Genomic DNA, 20,010 nt, shown 5'->3' on the forward strand with positions numbered 1-20,010 from the left:
CGCCCCCTGTGACTGAAGCATGACATGTAACCTTTGGTACAGGAAAATAACAAGATTTTAGTGACCTAAAATCAGTGACTTAGGGCCAGCTTTTCAATGGTATTTAAGCACCTAATGATGAAGACAGGCACCTAGTAGGATTTTCAAAAGCAGATTCACAAAGGAGAGCCTTGCATGCATTACTTGAGTATTCATGGAGGTGGGACTGGAATATGGGTCTCCCAGATGAGTGCCCCTAACCACTAGGCACTAGTGTCATGCTCACGTTCTCTCTGGACCAATGCCAATTGTAAGTATTCCATACAAATAGCAGTTAGGTAGCTAAGTCCCTTCGTGGCTCTGCTGCTAGGTGTTAAATCTGGCCCCTAGTGACCAGTTAGTGGTGGTTTTATGCCCTGAAGTGTGAGTTTAAAAAAACAAATGTTTTAAACCTATTTAATTTAACTGTAGATATTCTCATTCCATAATATAAATGTCTAATCTTTTTCTGAATCTTACAAATTCCTTGGCTTCGATGATATGTAGTGGCACTGAGGTCCACACATTAATTATGCACTGTACAAACAGTATTATATCAGTTTTAAAACTGACTTCTTTAAAAACGTCTTTCAATTTCATTGATTGTCTCCTTGGTCTTCTATTATAAGACATAAGAGTGTCTGATTTATCTTTTTTCTAATTATTCATTATTTTCTATACCTCTATCATGTCCCCTTGAAACTAAGCAGTCCCATTCTTTTCATTTTCATGTCACATGGAAATATTTTTTCCTTCTTCTGTTTTTTGGGGTTTTTTTTTTTTGCTTTGTTTTTTTTGCCACCTCTCCCTGAATCCCCACTCATTCAGTGACATCTTTTTTAGCTATAGGGTGGCCAGAATTGGCCACAGTATTCCAGGTCAGGCCATACTCCTGATTTGTATAAGGGCATCATAACTTTGTGGTATCATTTTCTATTCCATCCTTTATGCAGCCTAACTTTTTCTTTGCTTTTTTTGGACCATCCGTGCACCCTGAGCTGAGGATTTCATTGAGCTACATTGTGTCATTCAAGGCTTTTTTTTTTTTTTTGAGCAGTCACAGTTAACATAGCTCCCCAACCATGTTTAAGAGTTCAAATTATTCCTCCTATTGTGCTTTACCTCCCATTTGGCACCAATGAAATCAGCAGTCACCATATTGCCTGTTTTTGTGAGACTCCTTTTTAAAGACAGTCAAACATTTGCTATGCACTAGTCTCCCTGCATAGTTACTTGTGAGGAACATTCTGTTTGACCTACTTGCCAATTTGATCATGCAGTTAATTGATCAATGATCTATTAGCTGGTAATTACACATCTAAACCTACTTTATCTATGTTTTGTACTTTTTCCTGGCAAAAGATGCATCAGTTTGAATGTTTAAATAAGTCTCAACCTTCATGTGAGGTGGTCCTGAACTGTTTTGTTTTCCAAGGGAATTTTGATAGCAATATTGCTCAATCCTTAGTTTATTTGTTCCCAACTTACTGTATCTGAACTCATGTGACTCCCCTCTCCCATTCCAGGGAGTTGGATCATCCTTTTTCAGGGGGACACACACTTAGTTTCTCTCAAGGTCACATGCAAGTTTTCTACTTTCGCAGCTGCCATGTTTTTCTTGCATCATTTAGATGTCATAGAATCATAGAATATCAGGGTTGGAAGGGACCTCAGGAGGTCATCTAGTCCAACCCCCTGCTCAAAGCAGGACCAATCCCCAATTTTTGACCCAAATGGCCCCCTCAAGGATTGAACCCACAACCCTGGGTTTAGCAGGCCAATGCTCAAACCACTGAGCTATCCCTCTGTCCTAAGGCAGCAGCCAGTGGGTAAGTGGCACATAAGCAATCTAAAGAGACAGGACTGCAAGAAGATAAACAGACATAAGCAAAGACCTTGTAGAAGAGGAGCTGGAAGAAGTAGAGAGCCAGGATGGGGCAGGAGGCGAGGATGGGAATAGAAAGAGCTGAAAAGATAGTGGCAGTTAAAGAACATATGAAGAGATAGAAGAGACAGGGGTGCTTCTGAGAGTAATCAAAAGAAAAAAATTCTGTTGAGACTGATTTTAGGTCACTCAGCTACTTTATTGGATTGAACAGAGGAAGAGCCCAATTTGCTGCTTGCAATTCTATTGACTTCAGTGGATTTGCAGTTGTTTATGGGGTGAATCTGGCTTACTCTCTTGTCTTTCTTTCAGTCAGTTAGCCTTATAGCTCTGTGACAGTCAGTGGGTGGAATTTTGAAAAACAACTTATGCCCAGCTCCTCAAAGATATTTAGGTTCCTCTCTGCTGCTGTAGGCACCTAAGTCCTCCATTTAGATATCACTGACATTTTCAAAACGACTGCTCAGCTGCTGCAAAACACCATAGGTGCCAAAGTCCCAAAGGCAGCTAATTTCCACTGGTTGGCATTCACAAAGCCACCAAAGCACTGAGGATGCTGCCAGCAGGACCCAATCCCCCCAGAGGCAAATTCAGAGTATGCCGAAGAACTGATAGCTGTCAGACCCCACATTAGGAGGGCTAGATGCAGGCCACCTGTAGGTTGTGGGAGGCCCCAGCCCTGTGGTGCATCAATAGACTGTGGGGGGCACCACAGGTCTTGCACAAATGACACACAAGGGCACAGGGAAACGAAAGGCAAGCATGAGAGTGGTATCGAGCAGGAGACAGAGACATGGTTTCGGCTGCCAAGTCAAGGGCTGTCTAAGCAGCTGACCTGGCTTAGGTGCCTAACTCCATAAGAGGGTTTGTGGCTGAGGATCCTAAGTGGAAGAAGGCACCAATCTCTGGCCTCCCCGTTCAGCTTGTTGGCTTCTGTGAATCCTTTTTTAGGCACCTAATTCTCCACGTGTTGTACGAGGTGCCTGGGCCATTCATTTGGGGCTGTGCAGGGGGTCTAAAAATTAAGATTTGAACGGCTGATCCTCAGTCCCCTTTGTTGAGCTGGTCCTGAGTCACTTTTGAAAATGTTACCCTCTAGCTTCCGTTCTATCAGCTTCTTTTCTTGTTATATGGGAGCCCACAAGAGCTGGCCAACATTTTTCAAGTTTCAAGATTTTGATCTCATTTTGCAATGTCATAATAAATAAAAATAAAAACACAGGGAATAATGTTGAGGAGCTTTCCCTCCCTTTTTCAACCAGCTCTTCAGAGTACAGATACTCCTGAGCTGAGAGAGAGTCTCCAAGTAGAGTGAGAAACTGAATACAAGGGAGATTAGACTGAGGCATTGTCTTCACTAGGAAAAAAGGTGGAATTTTAGTGTGTGATATCTCACATGGTAAAATCCTAGTACGGTCAAGGCAGCTGCAGTTTTAACATGTGTTAACAGGTTGAGGTAAACACTCGTAAGCCACCCCAAACATGGCAGCTCCCAGGGGATCTGTGGGCAGTCAGTGCCATCCAAGTGGAAGCCCTGTCTGCTCAGAGCAGTCTTTCCGCTCGTGTCTCAGCCCTGGCAGCGACACAGATTGCATGCATCCATGCTATCAGGGTCCCTCTCTGGCCAGGATTTGCAAGGTGTAAGGCAACATCTGCATTAAATTGAATACAGCCTGGGTCTGTGTGAACACCTCTGGAGGAGGTGGAGGTAACGTTGTGCATCCCTGTTACCACTCTCAGTCTGTCCCTTTCTCTCCTGGCCCTCCCTGAGTCCACCCCATTTCTTCTACATGGACCCTTTAGAGGATCTATGGAGGGAAGTAGAGAGTGGGGTGCCATAAGGCACTTGAACCTCATTTATGCATGGAATGGCTCGTCCATGTGTGATCTCAGGGGGCATGATCTGGTTCTATGGTCCTATGTAATCGTATATACGGACCACAGTTCAGTAATACTGTAATTAATAGGACCACATTGTCCTGCTAGTAATTTGCTACATAGTATTTTGTTTTGTTTTGTTTTTATTGGCTATGAAATTGTACTGTGACTTCAGAGGAAATAATCAATTACTAAGAAAGGTTTTTTTTCCCTCAAATAACATGAATGCATTAAGTGAATCATTAAAAAGAGAAGCTAGACTAAATATGGCAAATTATTTCTTTACCATGAAGATATTTTTAAAAAGATATTTTTAACCTGTCTCTTTAAAATTCTCTCTATATAATAGTGCTCTAGATGTGCACCCAACAGAAGTATTACCAGTTCTTGCACCTCCGATGTGAGTGGCAATTTTGCCATTGCTTTCAGTGGAAGCAATATCAGTCTCCTATGCTTAAAGTGAATTCAATCTACGGCATTTGTTTTCAAGTAACCCACTTCTATAGAGTCTTTGTTGTATTTTGCACTTCTCCATCCAACATCCTGCTTAGTCACCATCGCAGGTAGATTGTGTAACAAATGAACTGAAAAACAATGTTTGGGTCAAGGTCACCATTTAACTTCTAAAGGAAAAATATTGTAATGAGGGGGAACCCTCCAAGGGGAGGTTGTTCCAAACTTCAGAAAAACACATCCCTTGTCACGTTTGAAAGGCAGCCAGATAGCATGATGCAAGAACCTGTTCAAACTCTCGTTTTCACTTGAGTCCTATGAAAGGCACTTTTCAGACTCCTGTGCAAAGAGATGAGGCCCAATGTCTACCGTTCAAAGGTGCTTACGGGAGATAGCCCCTTCCCCACACTTACTGACTTTAGGCCCTTTTGGAAATGCCATCCCAAATTTTCAAACCTCATTGTCTAAAGTTAGGCCCCTAAATCCACATTTAGGCACCCAACTAAAGAAGGCTTATATTGAAAGGTGCTGGGCACCTGCAGCTTCCATTGACTTCAGTTGGATTTGTGGGTGCTTAGCCGCGCCGACAAGCAGGGTTTTTGTTATGCACCAGGCCCTGCCATAGTGCAAATAAATAAATAATAATATGCAAAAAGAACCTTTTTCACAATGTGTAAAGCAAGGAGCAGAACAAACCAGCAATTCACCTTTGCTGCCACTAGAGGATGAAAATTATAACACTGAAATGCTGTGTTGCTGGTTCCTCTGGCTACTCTGGACCTGCATGCTACGGAGGAGAAACAACTTAAAGATCTGGTATTTAGCTCAAATCATAAAGTGAAATCCTAAATCCCTGTAACCAAAAGAAATGTTGGGTAGTTTTTCCTTGGATATTGTACTCAAATATACAATTGTTTAATAATAAATTAGTCGGTACATAGCCTTTTCTTTTAAAATAGTTGAACTGATAAGACACTGAAATAGCTCTTTGGGCAGTGACTATTCTTGACTATAGGGCCATAGGCTGCCTAGCACAATGGGGGTCTTGACCTGGTTGAGATCTCCTCATGCTATCTCCACATAGATCAGAATTAACAATAATACTGTTATCACGCACCGTTCCCTGTCAGCGTCTCAAACTTTGCTGAAATTCAGTTTCCTTTGATGAGACTTTTAAGTGAGAGACTAAAAGGGGCGATAATTGAGTGTGACTTTTTTCTAATCCACAGAGACCTGAATTATGACAAGGAAATGCTTTAATTGTTACCATTTATCATTTCATAGTCATAATTCAGATAATTTAGACTATCCAATTGTACTTAAAATAAGAAAAAAATCCATGGATAAATCAAATGCTTTTTCTCACATGGAGAAGAAAATGAAAGTGACATGCAACATTTTGGAAAGGACAAGTATAAAGGGTTAGTTCTTTCTGTCTGCTGCAGTTTCAGGAAGAATACAGACTCTGTGAGTGAAATTCAGCCCTCACTAATACATGTGCAATCTGCTCCCCCCGTTGAGGAAATTCCAGTGGAGTTCATTAGAATCTTACAGCTGGTCTGTATAGTTGCTTGCTGATCACTGTTGATTTCTACTGAATGTTACTTATTACTTTGTATCATGGTACTGCCTAGAGGGGCTCCACTGTACAAGAGGCTGTATATACATGTAATGTGAGAGTCCTTACTCAAAAGAGCTTACAGTATACATAGATAAAAGAGAGAACAAAGTATTATTAGCCCCATTTTACAGCTGGGAACTTACAAACAGGGAGGTTACATGACTTGGCTAAGCTCACACAAAGCCTGCAGTAGAGCCAACAACTGAACCCAAGTCTCCACCATCACCGTCCCTAGCTTTAGCCACAAGACAACCTTAGCCTCAGTGACTAGTGATTAGATCCACAAAATAACTTAGGTTCCTAAATCTAACATTTCAGCACCACTGTGAACCTCAGACCCCACTACTGCCTAACCCTGGAGGCACTTGAAGTCCCTAGGTGCCTAGATTTGTGCCACTAAAGTCCTCTAGCCACATATGTCCTGATGCTACTGAGCTGCTCAGAGACTTAGCAGGATTCTCAGATTGGGCAATCCCTGCCTATCTCACCTGTGTGGCCTCATCTGGTAGGTACGCTCTGCCCAGTTGTACCAGATTGGGCCCTGCACAAAAGAAAGCCAGGGGTGAGCAGGTCAGAATCCGGGGTGCTTGTGTCCTGTTATGCTCAACGGACCAGAGGTCAGAGCACTCCTTTGGGTTGTTGGAAAACCAGGTTCAAATCCCCCCTGGTTGATTTGGAGCAGGAACTTGATGCTGACTTTCCTACCTGCAAGAGAAATGCACTAACCACTCTGCCATAGATAGAGTCACTCTCTTACTTTTTTGCTCTCTGGGCCAATGAGCATTTGTTTATTTCCTACAAAGTGGAACAGCTTCACCAGGAGAGACTGAGAGAGAGCCTTCACACAATAGCTTGGTGGTGGTCAGGGCACTCTCCTGGGAGCTGCGAGACTTTGGTTCAGGTCCCTGCTCCAAATAAGGCAGATTAGGGGATTTGAAAACAGATCTTCTGCATTCCGGGATAGTGTCTTAACCACAAGCATAGTGGCTCTAAGGAGTGGTGAGGAAGGCTGACCAGTCTGAGGCACCTAGCTCCAGGAGAGGACTCATGACTGCGAACCCTGAGCGAAGGGAGGTGCCTCCCTTTGCCTGGAGTCAGACACCTATCTGAGTCCTGCCCCATCCCTTTTCTCAGGCAGCTCCCCACTCAGTTGCTGGCCTCCCTTTCTTAGACAACTAATTCTCCCCATGCAATTCATAGGGAGCCTGGGCACCTAACTTGGGCTGCAAATTTCACTGGGCAGCAGGGTACCTAGAAGTTAGGCACTGCAACATCTAATTCCCCTTTGTGTATCTAGCCCCAGGAGACTAGAAGATCCATTGTTGTGTTCCAAACCCTAACTGCCAAGAGGAATAGGACCAGACAGCCCTTCCCACTATTAAAGATTAATTAGGAAGCTCTTGCTATTAGTTCCTGGGTGAAACTCTCCAGGACAGGCACTAGATTAATCTCAGTGGAGTGTCTTCTTTGGAGTACACGCTCCTTGGAAGTGTGATGGAGCCTCGGCGTGGTGGCCATCAGGTCATGATCCAAGGCATATTCACTTGGTTTAGTATGTAGTTAATTGTCCGGTGCTTGTTTGTTTGTCCACGCTACTTTAGCTCTTGATCAGGCCTCCCCAGGTTTCCACTTGCAAAAAGGGAATCCCTCCCTGGACGAAGTAGAATCACGGCTATTTCTGGGAGGAATTAGGAGTAGCTGCATAGTCCTCGTTCCCCAGCAATCCCCCTGGAATCATAGGCAACTGGGCAGCTGCAGTCATAGGCGCCGACTCCGTGGGTCCTCCAGGGAATGTGAGTGCTTAGCACCCACAGGCAGCCCCCACATCAGCGCCTTCCAGTCCCTCCCTCCCCTCCAGCACCTCCCGTGGCCCTGCTGGTCAGTGCCTCCCCCTCAGCACCTCCCACCCACCGCGATCAGCTGTTCCACGGAGTGCAGAAGACGCTGAAGGGGAACAGTAAGGGTGGGGCACACCCAGGGGAGGGAGGTGGAATGGAGCAGGAAGAGGCAGGGTGGGAGTGGGCCCTGGGGGAAGGGGTGGAGTGGGGGCTGGGCCTGGGGCAGAGTCAGAGGGGAGCACCCAGCCGGCACATTAGAAAGTCAACACCTAAAGCTGCAATAATTTGCGCCAGAGACAGAATTAGGAGCAGGCAGCTAGAAGGATGGTATAAACTCCCCTATTCCTGGGCTCAGTACAAATTGGTTTGATCTCTGCAAGCTCAATTCCAGCCTCCTTGTGCATGTGTGTTAGGATACAGTTGTTAATTACATGGTCACGTTATTTTTTTCCATAGGACCTATCTTGTCTCTTCCCCACTCCAAACTCCTGGTGTCAGTTGTATTTTCCTCACCTAGCCAAGCCCACTCCTCAGGGCTCTCATCCCAGTCTCCTTGTCCATTACATCCTAGTCTCTTCCCTTCAGACTCCTAGTCCCACTGTCCTTGCCCGGCCATTACCAGTTCCCTCTCACAACTCCTGCCCCAGCATCCTTGCCCAGGCAGTCCCAGTCCCCCACTTCCATCTCCTTATCCAATCTCTCTCTTCACCCTCGCCTCCAATCAGTCCCCCCACACCCTTCCCCATTGGCTCACACTCCCAATCTTCCTCCTGGGGCAGGGGCTCTTTGTCCAGTCTCCGTGTCTGCACACACCCCTTCCTAGCTCCCTTGTCCAAGTCTCTTCATTCACCCAGTCCCAGTTCTCCCACTTGAGGAAGTTGGCTCCTCATCAGATCGATCTTGTCCCCTCTCTCCCTTGATCTCCATCCCAGTCGCCTTCCCAACCAGTTCAAATCTCCCCAGCCACTCCTCATCTGCTCTCAGTTTCATCCACACCTACTGGCTTCCTTCCTTCCCAGCTCCCAGATTCTGCCCCAATCCCCCACCACAGGATACTTGTCCTAGTGAATGCCCCAAACGGACACCAGTCCAGCTTCTTCATGCTGCCTGGGACCGGGAGTAGGGGAGTTTGGGGGGGAGGGAAAGGGAGAGAGAGAGTTCATTGGGAGCACAGGAGAGACAGGCTTTCTGCTCTCAGTTCCACTTCTGTGACTGGATGTGGCACAGCCTGCAATCATTTCAGAGCTGCAATTGCAGGGGAAGCGCAGCTTAGGCCCAGGTTGGAGCATGCCCAGTGCAGACAGAATTTAGTGGCTAAAATTTAAGAGGTTGCCATTGAGCATGTGCAAACTGCCATTTTGCAAATACTTATAACTTGACTGAATTTTCACAGGCACATTCCCCTCCGCACTTTTGTCAAATCTCTCCTCTAACATGAGGGCAGCAGAACTTTTCCAAGAAATACTTTAACATAGGGAAAACAGCATAGTTTGCCCTAGCTTTGTTTTTGGAAATGGGTGAAGCATTTTGGCTGAAACGTCCACAAATATTCTGCCTGAGGTAGACATACTACCTGTAGAATTTCAAACCAAACAGTTAAAAATTGGCAAAGTTATAAGCAACTGAAAACGGGGTCTTAGAATGGGACTGTCAGGCAACTTTAGTAACGCGTAGTGCTACCAGCCTCACCCCTAATAATGGCATTATAAACTGTTGGTTGGGACCAGAGGTGTATTAGGTGGTTTATAATGGCATTATATTCTCTACATTACTTAGTGGCCCATTATTAACATAGTGGAACGTCTGCAGTGAATTAAACAGACATTTCAGTGGTGTCTTTCAAAACAGGTTGATTTTTTTTCTGGGTACCGTAGTTCCAGTGAGCACCCAGAACAGCAGGAAGTGCTTGGGGCAAGTAGCAACGCGGGAAGAGTCAGTCAGTGCTATGTGGTGCACTTAGCAGAATATTAAGGGCTAGAGCAAGTTCAGTTAGAATCAAGCCTTCCAAACAGACTGTAATTAATTAATAATCTCCAGAGGCTGTCCTCCCTCCTTTGTGTGCCTCTTGCAATTTCCTCAGATCCCCAGCCAACAGCAAGAATGCTCCTGATTGCATCAGCATTGATTACTCTAGAGATGAAGAAATTCTTCTCTGGCTAACAAGTTGATATTGCAAGCAGCTTGGTGAAGCAGTTACTCATGTTATTTAGTCTACATCCATAGCCTAAATCTTCTTGGACTATGTCTACACCACAAATTACGTTGGTATAATTTACATCGCTCAGGGGTGTGAATAATCCACACCCCTAAGCGAAATAAATTATACTGACCTAAGCGCTGGCATGGACAGCACTATGTTGGCAGGAGAGGCAGGAATTATTAAGCCAAGAGGAGAGCTTTCTCCTGTTGTCTTAGAGCATCTTCACCAGCAGCCCTACGGTGATGCAGCTGCACCACAGTAGTGTAGACATAGCCTTAGATATTACATGAAGAAACGTGGGTCCTCACAAGGTGAAGTATAACCCTTATGGGGGCAGTTTTCCACCCCCTGGACCTGCTCTTAAGCTGGTGTAAGTGACCTGGGAATCTACTGAGGATCTGCCCCCTTGGCATCGGGCCTCTTAATGCTCTGGAGGTTCCTTATTTAAAAAAATTGCTACAGGTTTGCTTTAATTCCGTCCTTTCCTTCCCCCCACTCGCCCCATTTGCCACACAGTTACAGCAGACCCAACAGCCAAATCTATAGTTTAATGGAACCTCTTTTTCCAGTTGTACAGCGTGCAGCAACACTCATTTGGGAATTCATTACATCAAATTTCTTCAATTGTCAGCTCATGTCTCGTTGCCTCTTCGATATTTTTAAGTTGACGTAATTCCCATTCTTGCTGTTTTGCTTCCTATTTTAAAGAGAAAAAAGTTTAGCTTAGCAAACTGTTCTGTACAACCAACACAACAGGACTTTCTTCTGCAATTAACAAACAAACCAAACATCTGCTCTATTTAGTAAAAGCCTGATTCTTCTTCCACACTACCTTACACAGCAGTTTTACTACACTAATGGTAATAGTTACTATGGATTTACACCAGTGTAACACCTATCAGAAGTTAATGCTGAGTCTCAGCAAATCGAGAGGCTGATCCAAAGCCCATGGAAGTTAATAGAAGGACTCTACTTTGTGACAGCCAGTAGACGAAATTGCAGGTGTTGGAGTCTACACTTAGTGGAAAACCTGGAGAAAGAAATGCATCTTATATAGGCTTTGTCTACACACATTTCCCCAGAATTCAAAGTAGGTCTAAGGTTTAACTAAGCCAGATATTTAAACAAATAAATAATGAAAGGTTCCAGTTATTGGATCCTTTCCTACATCAGGTTTAAAGCCAGTTTGAATTGCTGGGAGAGTTTTCCCCTGTGAAGACAAAGGCTATGGGTGTTCCAGAAAGGAGTAGGATTTGACATGTTTTCATTAGAAGCAAATCCCTAGATGAGGGTCTAACTTTAAGCAATGACCTGCAGTGGCTTCATTCATTCATTCTCCAGCTTTCTACAAGCAGTTAAATCTTTTGTTTTGTTCCGTTCCATTGTTCTTTTGGCTTGTTTATAGTTTGATCTTGAAGCATGATAAATGTAATGCTTTGCAAACTCAATTCATGCAGCCTCCAACCAAGAATCTGTTTCTTCATTCTGCATATTTACCAGTTTATCTCTAAAACATAATAATTTTAAAGCATGTTCCCAGAAGAGGTTTATAGAAGACAAATAGTCATTGCAAAATAGAGGCAAAAATATTAATTAATCCACCAAATGTGAGCAAACTTTGCATTAGAACTGGGTGGAAGTTTTCCAACAGAAAATACTTATTTTATTGAAATAGAAACATTTAGATTTTGATTAAGCCTGATGTAACCCAGGCTACTTTCTGACAGAAACCTGCCTAGTTTCATGACAAGTTATCCACCTGTCTACTTCCCCAGCTCCTTGGCAGCTGTGGTTTCCAAGAAGCATATTTTGTTTTGTTGTTTCCTAAACAAAATATTGTAGAATTTCACTTCAGCAAGAAATTGAAGGGGGGGGAGGGGGGAAGGTGTTCCAAATCAGGATGAAAAGCAAAACCCTTGACATTTTTCATAGAGAAATTCAGGTTTCCAGTGAGCAATACTTAACATTAATCACTATTAAAAGGACACATATAAATGCAACACAAGTATAACCCTCCTAAAGATTAGAGCTGGTTAAAAAACGGGATGAAGGTTATCTGAGAGTTTTGTAACACTCCCCATTGATGTTCAAATTAAAAAGGGTCAGGGTTTTGAAGTTTCTGGACCAGGTCTATAACTGAACAAAGCATTGGACATACAAAAAACAAACAAAACACACAACAACAAAACCCTCACTTTTAACAGAGAAAATCACCTTCCCCCCAAAAAGCATTTCAAAAATATCCCCCAACTGCTGAAATTTCAATTTTTCTCAACAAGCTTTACTAAAATGTTTGTATGGAAAGCCTAGTTATAAGGGAGGCTACTGTGTATGTGCACCATAGCCCTTTTCTGGATGAAACCTGAACTGCTTAAATTGGTGTTGTGGATAAGGCTACGATGTAGTCATGGGTATTTTTAGTAAAAGTCATGGACTGGTCACGGGCAATAAACAAAAATTCAAGGCCCATGACCTTTACTATAAATACCCCTGACTAAATCTTAGCTGGGGAGGCCTTGGGCACCGCTGCTCTGGGGGGCCTCCAGAGAGCTGCTGCTCAGGCAGTCCCTAGGACCAGCCACATCAGCCACTGCTCGGGTAGTCCCTAGGGCCAGCCACACTAGCTGCTGCAGAAGTTATGGAGATCACAGAAAGTCATGGAATCTGTGACTTCCATGACCTCCTTGACAGACACGCAGCCTTAGTCATGAGCCATTTAGTGGTAACAATCCATGGAGAGTCTCCTTTAATTCAAGAGGTAGTGCTTGTTACAGGAGAATGTGGGTTCTATTACTTAACCATTTTTTTGTTTGTGTATTGTCTTCACAGAGATTGAGAGAGTCTCAAATGTATTTTGACAGGTTTCAGAGTAACAGCCATGTTAATCTGTATTCGCAAAAAGAAAAGGAGTACTTGTGGCACCTTAGAGACTAACCAATTTATTTGAGCATAAGTTTTCGTGAGCTACAGCTCACTTCATCGGCTGCTGAGCTGTAGCTCACGAAAGCTTATGCTCAAATAAATTGGTTAGTCTCTAAGGTGCCACAAGTACTCCTTTTCTTTTTTCAAATGTATTTGTTATTTGAAATTAATCACTAATTTCTACAAGCAAATAATTCTTGGGCTGCAAGTTGTTCTATTAAAATGGAATATACATTTTGCAGTTCAAGCTAGCTAGTTAGTTGTTATATATTTGACAGTACATTACACAAGTCAAAGTTGATGCTGTATTTAAATATGGCATTTAAGAGAGTAACACAGGTTATCCAACCAGGGAACTGAAACAGAACCCCATGACTTATGTAACGAACCATCAACATCTAATAAATTGAGTTATATGTTCAAAAATATTATTTGAACTCTGCTGTTGGCAGGTAGCTGAACATATAGGCTACACATTTACTTGGTGAGTGTTTGTGGTAGTAGAGTTCAAGCAAAGAATTTAAATTACACAACTTTTATCAGCAGATTTAAGACTGTCCTGAACTGTCATTGAAAATATTTGGATTCATCCTCCAGATAATGGTAGAATGTCATGCAACTTGATTACCTCAGAAAATGTAAGAATAGTGTATTTACCAAAAGTTTTTTTTCAAATTTCCTTTTTCTTCTTTTTCTTACTGAGGGATCTTTTATCCCAGGAATTTCAGTAACCAGCCATGCAAATACACTTTTAGAAGTTACTTTGGCTGTCTTCTTAGATGGTTCAGCAGGGACTTCAGCTGCTGCACTTACTATAGGGGGAACCATTGTCTTGAAGCTTGGCTCTTCACTGGATTCCTCTGAAGCCAACACTGTTGAAAGTCGTCTTCTGGGAACTGCAGCCCAAGAGCTGTGGCTCATCTCTTCACTTGATTCCTCTGGGTCCAATACTGTGGAAAGCTTTCTTGGAAAAGTGACTTGAGAAATGAGCTTGTCAAGGTGCATTAGTTGTTCTTGGGACGATGCTTGTTTCTGGAAGGATGATTTTGGCATTGGAGACCCATAGACTCTCTTACTTATGTTTTGTTCTCTGATAGATTGATTCGTCATATCCACCAGAGATAACATACTTTGGGAGAACATTGAATCCACTGGAGTGCTATGTTTCACTGCTGCCTTTTTCAAAGTTCTTTTGACATTTAAGAAAGAATCTTCTTCCACTGACATTTTCTATTTTGGTTATGTGTTTTCAATGCAAAAAAAAAAGAAAAAAAAAAGTTAGTCTTTGAAGGACTATGGAATCGATTACCATGTGTAACATGATAGCACAATAGGAATGAAACAGCCACCATTAGGGCGATTTCATCGTAAAACTCTATCATGTTTATTCTCTACCACAAGTAATGCATTTGTTTGTTTGTTTGTTTTTTTAAAAGGGAGATGATAGCAGTTTAAGTCACCCAAGTGCTTTTATTTGTGCTCAGAAGTTACATGGAGTTACTCCTTTTAGAGGACTAGTGCACTGGAAATGTTTGAAGAAATGTCATTTTAAAATGAAAGGAAGGCACATTAGAAGACTGGTTACTGCACAACTGATAGTTATTTAAAAAAGAAAGAAAACTGCATATAAGAGAAGGAGGAACTCTCAGGTGTGGAGCTCTACACTTGGACCTTCATTTATTTAAATATATTTCAGGCTACCTGAAACATTCATTAAAATAATGGTGGTTGGGATAATCAGGTTCCTCCTAGGTCAGTATAGAGAGCTAATAATCCACTTAGATTGCAGTATTTCAGTGATAGGGAATAACTGCTGCATTCCAAGTCAACCAGTGTAGTGTAACCCAATTATAGAAGTGAAACTTCACTATACAAAGGGAGAAAACCCAATAAATTAACAATCTGAGAATATTCTACTCCACTCCACTCTGAGCAAGAGCTCAAAGTCACTGGCAACACTCCCATTGATTTCAGTGGCACAAGATCAGACCACATGCAGCATTTAGCTATGCTCAGATTGACTATAAAGTGATTCCCTGTATTTGAAAATAATTTCTTCTTTTACTCACCTGCCAGGCCCTAACATCAGGATTCTGCAAGATCTGAAGACAACACAAACACCTAAAGAAGAATCAAGAAAGCAGCTCTGGTCTCTGCTTTAGGTGTTCTGGCCAGATCCAGTAGTAGAAATCTGCTCAGGCATAGCCATGTACAATATATGGGCCTTAATAATGCCACAAATGCTTGCAGAGGAGCAAAAAACCTTTGACTTTTTAAGAGAAAAATCTGTCATTTTAAGATGTATTTTTTTAAAGGTCATGCAAGTATTGAGTAACTGTTCTTATAAGTATTGTATTTTATAAACCAGTTCTTTTATAAAATTTGTAGTGTTAACTATTTAAATGGCTGTTTAAACTAAACCAACTAATATCTACACTCCAAACAGAATAGAGCAAAAAGATCTTACACCAACAAACGATCAGTTCTTCTACTGAAGAAGTGGGGCCTGATTCTCTGCTGCCTGCCACTCTTTGCACCTGTGCTAAGTGCTATCATTTGAGTTTAGTAGAGTTTTACACCCATCTTGCACAGGTGTTAAGAGACACAGGATGAGAAGACCTAGAGAATCAGGAAAAACACTTTAAAAAAGCACTAAAACATCCTTTTAAAAATATTTCTCCTCAGGACTTTCATTCAGGTGTATCTTTTAAAAAGAAAATTAATTTCTGCTGCATTGTAATGTAATTTATAGATTAGAAGAGCTGTTTTTTCTTGCCCTATGAAAGCTGTCTGTGGCCACAGATTTTTGTCCTTTAATGAAATCATGACTTTAAAAGAAAATAATCTTTGTTTCTATAGAAGCCCAGTTCAGATAGTTACAGAGCTAGTAGTATTAAGTGGGCTTCTTTTTAATTAATAAAACTTAGGGATAACTAGCAGCTAATTTAAAAAGCCTTCCCTGATAAGCACTTGAATTAAAGAAATAAAGTAATCACAAGCATTGGTAAAAGCTTAACTATTAAATTGAACATTACTTCTCTTCTAAAGTTGGAGTTCTGTTTTAGGCTTCATTTCCAATAGAAGTGTCTGATGAGGCTAGCCATAAAGTATGGTAAGCCCTTTGCTATATTCAGATAGATTCCCTCCCTCCAGGTCACTCATTTTAACAGATAAACAGGAGATAAAAGAAAAATCAATCAAAACCAACACATACTGGAACATTCGGGTCTCTAGCGTGAGGACCATTCCATAGCTTTTAATTGTTTTGGCAATAGTGAAGCCAGCTAAACAAATTTCATCTAGACAAATTCAGAGTGGAAATAAGATGTAAATTTTTCACAATGAGAGTAATTAACCATTGGAACAATTTACTAAGGGTCTTAGCAGATTCTCCATCACTGACCATTTTTAAATGAAGACTAGATGTTTTTCTAAAAGACCTACAATAGGAATTATTTTGGAGAAGTTCCATGGCCTGTGTTATACAAGAGATCACACTAAAGGATTGCAGTGGTCCCCTTCTGGCATGGAAACCTACACAGCAAAGTCTTATCAGTCCAACTGGACCTACTCAACACAAATAGACTTCCTGGTTCCAAGTCAGATGTTTTAGGCTTCAGCTACATTTGGGCTCTTGAAGCCGAAATAGCTTCTGAGAATCCTTTGTTGTAGTGGGGGATGGTAATTCGTCCTCTAAATTCCCCTCATTACATACTTGGCCACCGCTAATCAGATCCAAATTCCAAAGAGAAATAAAAACAAAGACAAAATGAGGCTCATCAGAGGGAACTGGGGACAGAATCCCTCTAGAGTTTGTAGGCTAAGGACATATTCAGTTGTGGAAATGGCATATCTTTGTCTTGAAACAAATGCCCCCCCAAAATATCAGTGCCTAGATGAGAAATGTGCAGAATTGAAATGATACAGTCCACATGTAGCACCCAATTTAGCTTTCAAAGCCCATTAGACATTTATTAAGACACCGATTTTGTCACAGAGGTTGCGGAAGTCATGGAATCTGTAACTTCCAGAAACTGCCGTGACTTCAGCTGTGGTGGCCAGAAGCTGCAGAGTCCCCCCCACTGCTGGTGGCGGGGCCCCCTGAGCTCCCAGCCACCACTGGCAGCGGGGGCACCCCGCTGCTGCCAGCCACCATGGGTGGCAGGGGCCTCTGGAGTTCCATGCTGCCACAGGCGGTGGGGGTACCACGCTGTACCTGGCTCCTGCAGGTGGCGGGGGTACCCTGCAGCTCTTGGCCACTGTGGGCAGCAGGGGGACCCCAGAGCTGCCGGCTGCCATAGGCAATGGTGGACCCTGAAGCTCTGAGACAGCACAGGCAGTGGGAGCCCCTGGAGCTGCAAGCGGGCCCCTGCAGCTGCCCAGGTGCTGAGGAGGTTGTAGGGACCCAGCAGCTCCCCATAGATATTTTTAGTAAAAGTCAGGAACAGGTCACGTGCTTCCATGAATTTTTCTTTATTGCCCATGACCTGTCCCTGACTTTTACTAAAAATATCTGTGACAATATCTTAGCCTTAGAAATTATATATGCACAGCGGCACCACTGAACTACACCTCTGAGGTACAAGGTGGTAAACAACTTATGCACAGGACATTGCAAAACAAACTCTGTTGGTGGGGTCCACTTACAAGGACACTGAGGCAACTCCCTCCTCAGAATGTGCCAAATGATCTGTAATATCCGGACAGCACAGCCAAGACCTGACCTCATTTTAGTGTCTTATCCAAGTGACCCCCACATAGTAAAGTGCGTGGAACATATTTAATCTATGACAGAAGGAGGAAGGGCTGAGTTGACCTTGCTGGGATTTGAACTTGCAGTTCCAAGGAGTCTAGGTATAGCAAACCTAATCTTAGAGCACTAAGTCAGCCCTTGTTAGCTGTATTAATAATTGCACTATGAATAGAGAACGAGGAGGTGCCATTTAGAAATAACAGTCTGTCAGTATATGGGGCACGTTGCTTGGTTTAAGTTATGTGCCCCACAGGAATTGAAAGAGAACTTGAGAAATGGAGGCACACAATCACATGGCTTGCACAAATAAACATCCAGAAAATAAGCAGTTTGTTCAGAATAAGCTATTTATTTCATAGACTCCCAGTGGAGGTTCCTGTCAAGAACATTTAGAGAACTGAACAAAAGCTATTTTGAGATATTTGTGGCTGAGCAAAAATCCCAGAGTAAAGCCCTCAGTTCTTTACAAACATAGGAGAAAGTAGACCAGCCCTTACCTTATTTTGAATATTAGCAGTTAGCTTTTCAAACCAGAGGTGTTGTGGCTTGGTGAAAGAACCAGCTAGGTTGTTACTGTACGTTGCAGAGCTGGAAAGTCAATTCCTTATATAATGAAGAGCAGAGAGTGATGTCCTGACATAGCATTGGCGTGTTTTCACTGTCAAGTTGTGTCACAGTGGGCCACAACATTGTTGCCTGTTTCAGCAGGACGATGATGCAAACATCACTGTGTAACGCTGGGTAGTTGAGGCAGCTTTATTTTGTGGTTCTGAGTAATTTTGCGTCACCTCATTCTATGGGTACTTCTACACAGAGCCGCAGGATGGAACGAGGAGGACACAGCATGGGCTAGCAAGCCATGTTCATACACAGGGTCTGTGTCCCACTTGTACCACTTGCACTGAAGCCTTGGCTGTGCTGTTTTCTCTATTAATGGTACCCATACTAGTTGGATTCAAGCTAGCTCAGGTAGGCCAGCTTGTGCACAGCTTTTGCTGTGTATACATGCCTTATGCATCCCTTTACTGATTTCTTATTGTATATCAGAGCAAGTTGAAACTTTTCATCCTTGCCTCAAGCCCCTGTATAACTCTGTCCTGTACCTGCGTCTTTTTCCATACTGCCCCCTAGGCATAGACCTCCATTTCACAAAACCATTTCCCTTTGCTTCTTTCTAATTCCTCTTTCAGGACCCAGCTTTTCTGGAATGCCCACAAGAAGGGAGCTGTTAATATAACAGGTTTCAGAGAAGCAGCCGAGTTAGTCTGTATTTGCCAAAAGAAAAGGAGGACTTGTGGCACCTTAGAGACTAACCAATTTATTAGAGCATAAGCTTTCGTGAGCTACAGCTCACTTCATCGGATGCTGTAGCTCACGAAAGCTTATGCTCAAATAAATTTGTTAGTCTCTAAGGTGCCACAAGTACTCCTTTTCTTTTTGTTAATGTAACAGTAATTTTGGTGCTGATTTGCAGGCGAGTATTGCTATTAATCTCAGCTGTTGGTTAATCTGCCGATTTGTCTCTTTTGAGGGGTTGGTGTGCAGAGTAGGGCCACTGTGATCTTTGTCATGACAGAGGGGCTAAAGGGGGATGGTTTATATTGGTATCTTTACCTAGTATCTATACACACATTTCCAAACATGTAACAATGACCAGTGGGCCCCAGCTTTCATGAAATGCGTGTATTAACTTCAGTGATTCCTGGGAGCTTGCAATAACTAGATTGCTTTATGTGGAGAGAGCAAACTTGGGATGATTTAGTAACATACCAAGGAACAGCACATGCCACCATTGTGCAAACTTCCCCTCCCTCTGTGCCCAGGTCTTGACTTGTGTGACCACCTCTTCAGTCTCCACTGACAAGGCCTACCTTTTGCTGGGCACTCATTAGTGATAGGCCAGTACCCGGGCCTGAGTCCAAGACTCCCCTAATGAGTGCCTTGTTGGTCCAGAGGTATAACTCCAGCCGGAGAAGTCACATGTTCAGCTCACCTCTAACTTTGGTCCTGATGCAGTTCTAATAAAAATACCTATTTCTTATTTAATGCTTTTTATCAATAGCTCTCAACGTGCCTCACAGTCTTTAATGTGTTTATTGTCACAACACCTCTGTGGGGCAGGAGAGTATTAGCCGCATTTTATAGGCACTTAGAAGCTAAGGCCCAGATTTTTAAAGCAACTTTAGTGTTGCCACACTCAGCCTCTCACCCCCTAACTGATTTAGGAACCTAAATCTCATTTTCCAAAGAGATTTAGACACTTAGGCATCTGAATTCCATTGCCAGTCTATGGGCTTTTGAGTCCTAAGTGTCTAAATCCCTTTGGAAAATGCGATGTATGTTCCTAAATCAATTAGGTATTATTATGCTGAGCACAGCAGTGCCTAAAAAACTTTAAAAAATGAGTTTAAGTGACGTACCCAGGGTTATATAGGAAGCTTT

General features: G+C 42.7%; 1 protein-coding gene across 2 annotated transcripts in view; it reads right to left on the bottom strand.

The window, feature by feature from the left end:
• IGFBP1 (insulin like growth factor binding protein 1) overlaps positions 1-18,820 on the bottom strand; it is a 37,618-nt gene extending 18,798 nt beyond the window's left edge. The window contains exons 1-3 of one of the 2 annotated variants that reach the window (XR_012157421.2): positions 18,066-18,820; positions 13,473-14,045; positions 10,451-10,590 (exon numbers count right to left, since the gene is read on the bottom strand). The gene's annotated coding sequence lies outside the window, so the exon portion shown is untranslated. Of the gene's footprint in view, positions 1-10,450; positions 10,591-13,472; positions 14,625-18,065 lie in introns of those variants that run through there. The other variant, XR_012157422.2, reaches the window with a different exon arrangement.
• Positions 18,821-20,010: the final 1,190 nt, after the last annotated feature.

Source organism: Lepidochelys kempii, chromosome 2, assembly GCF_965140285.1.
Source record: "Lepidochelys kempii isolate rLepKem1 chromosome 2, rLepKem1.hap1, whole genome shotgun sequence".
NCBI lineage: Eukaryota > Metazoa > Chordata > Testudines > Cheloniidae > Lepidochelys > Lepidochelys kempii.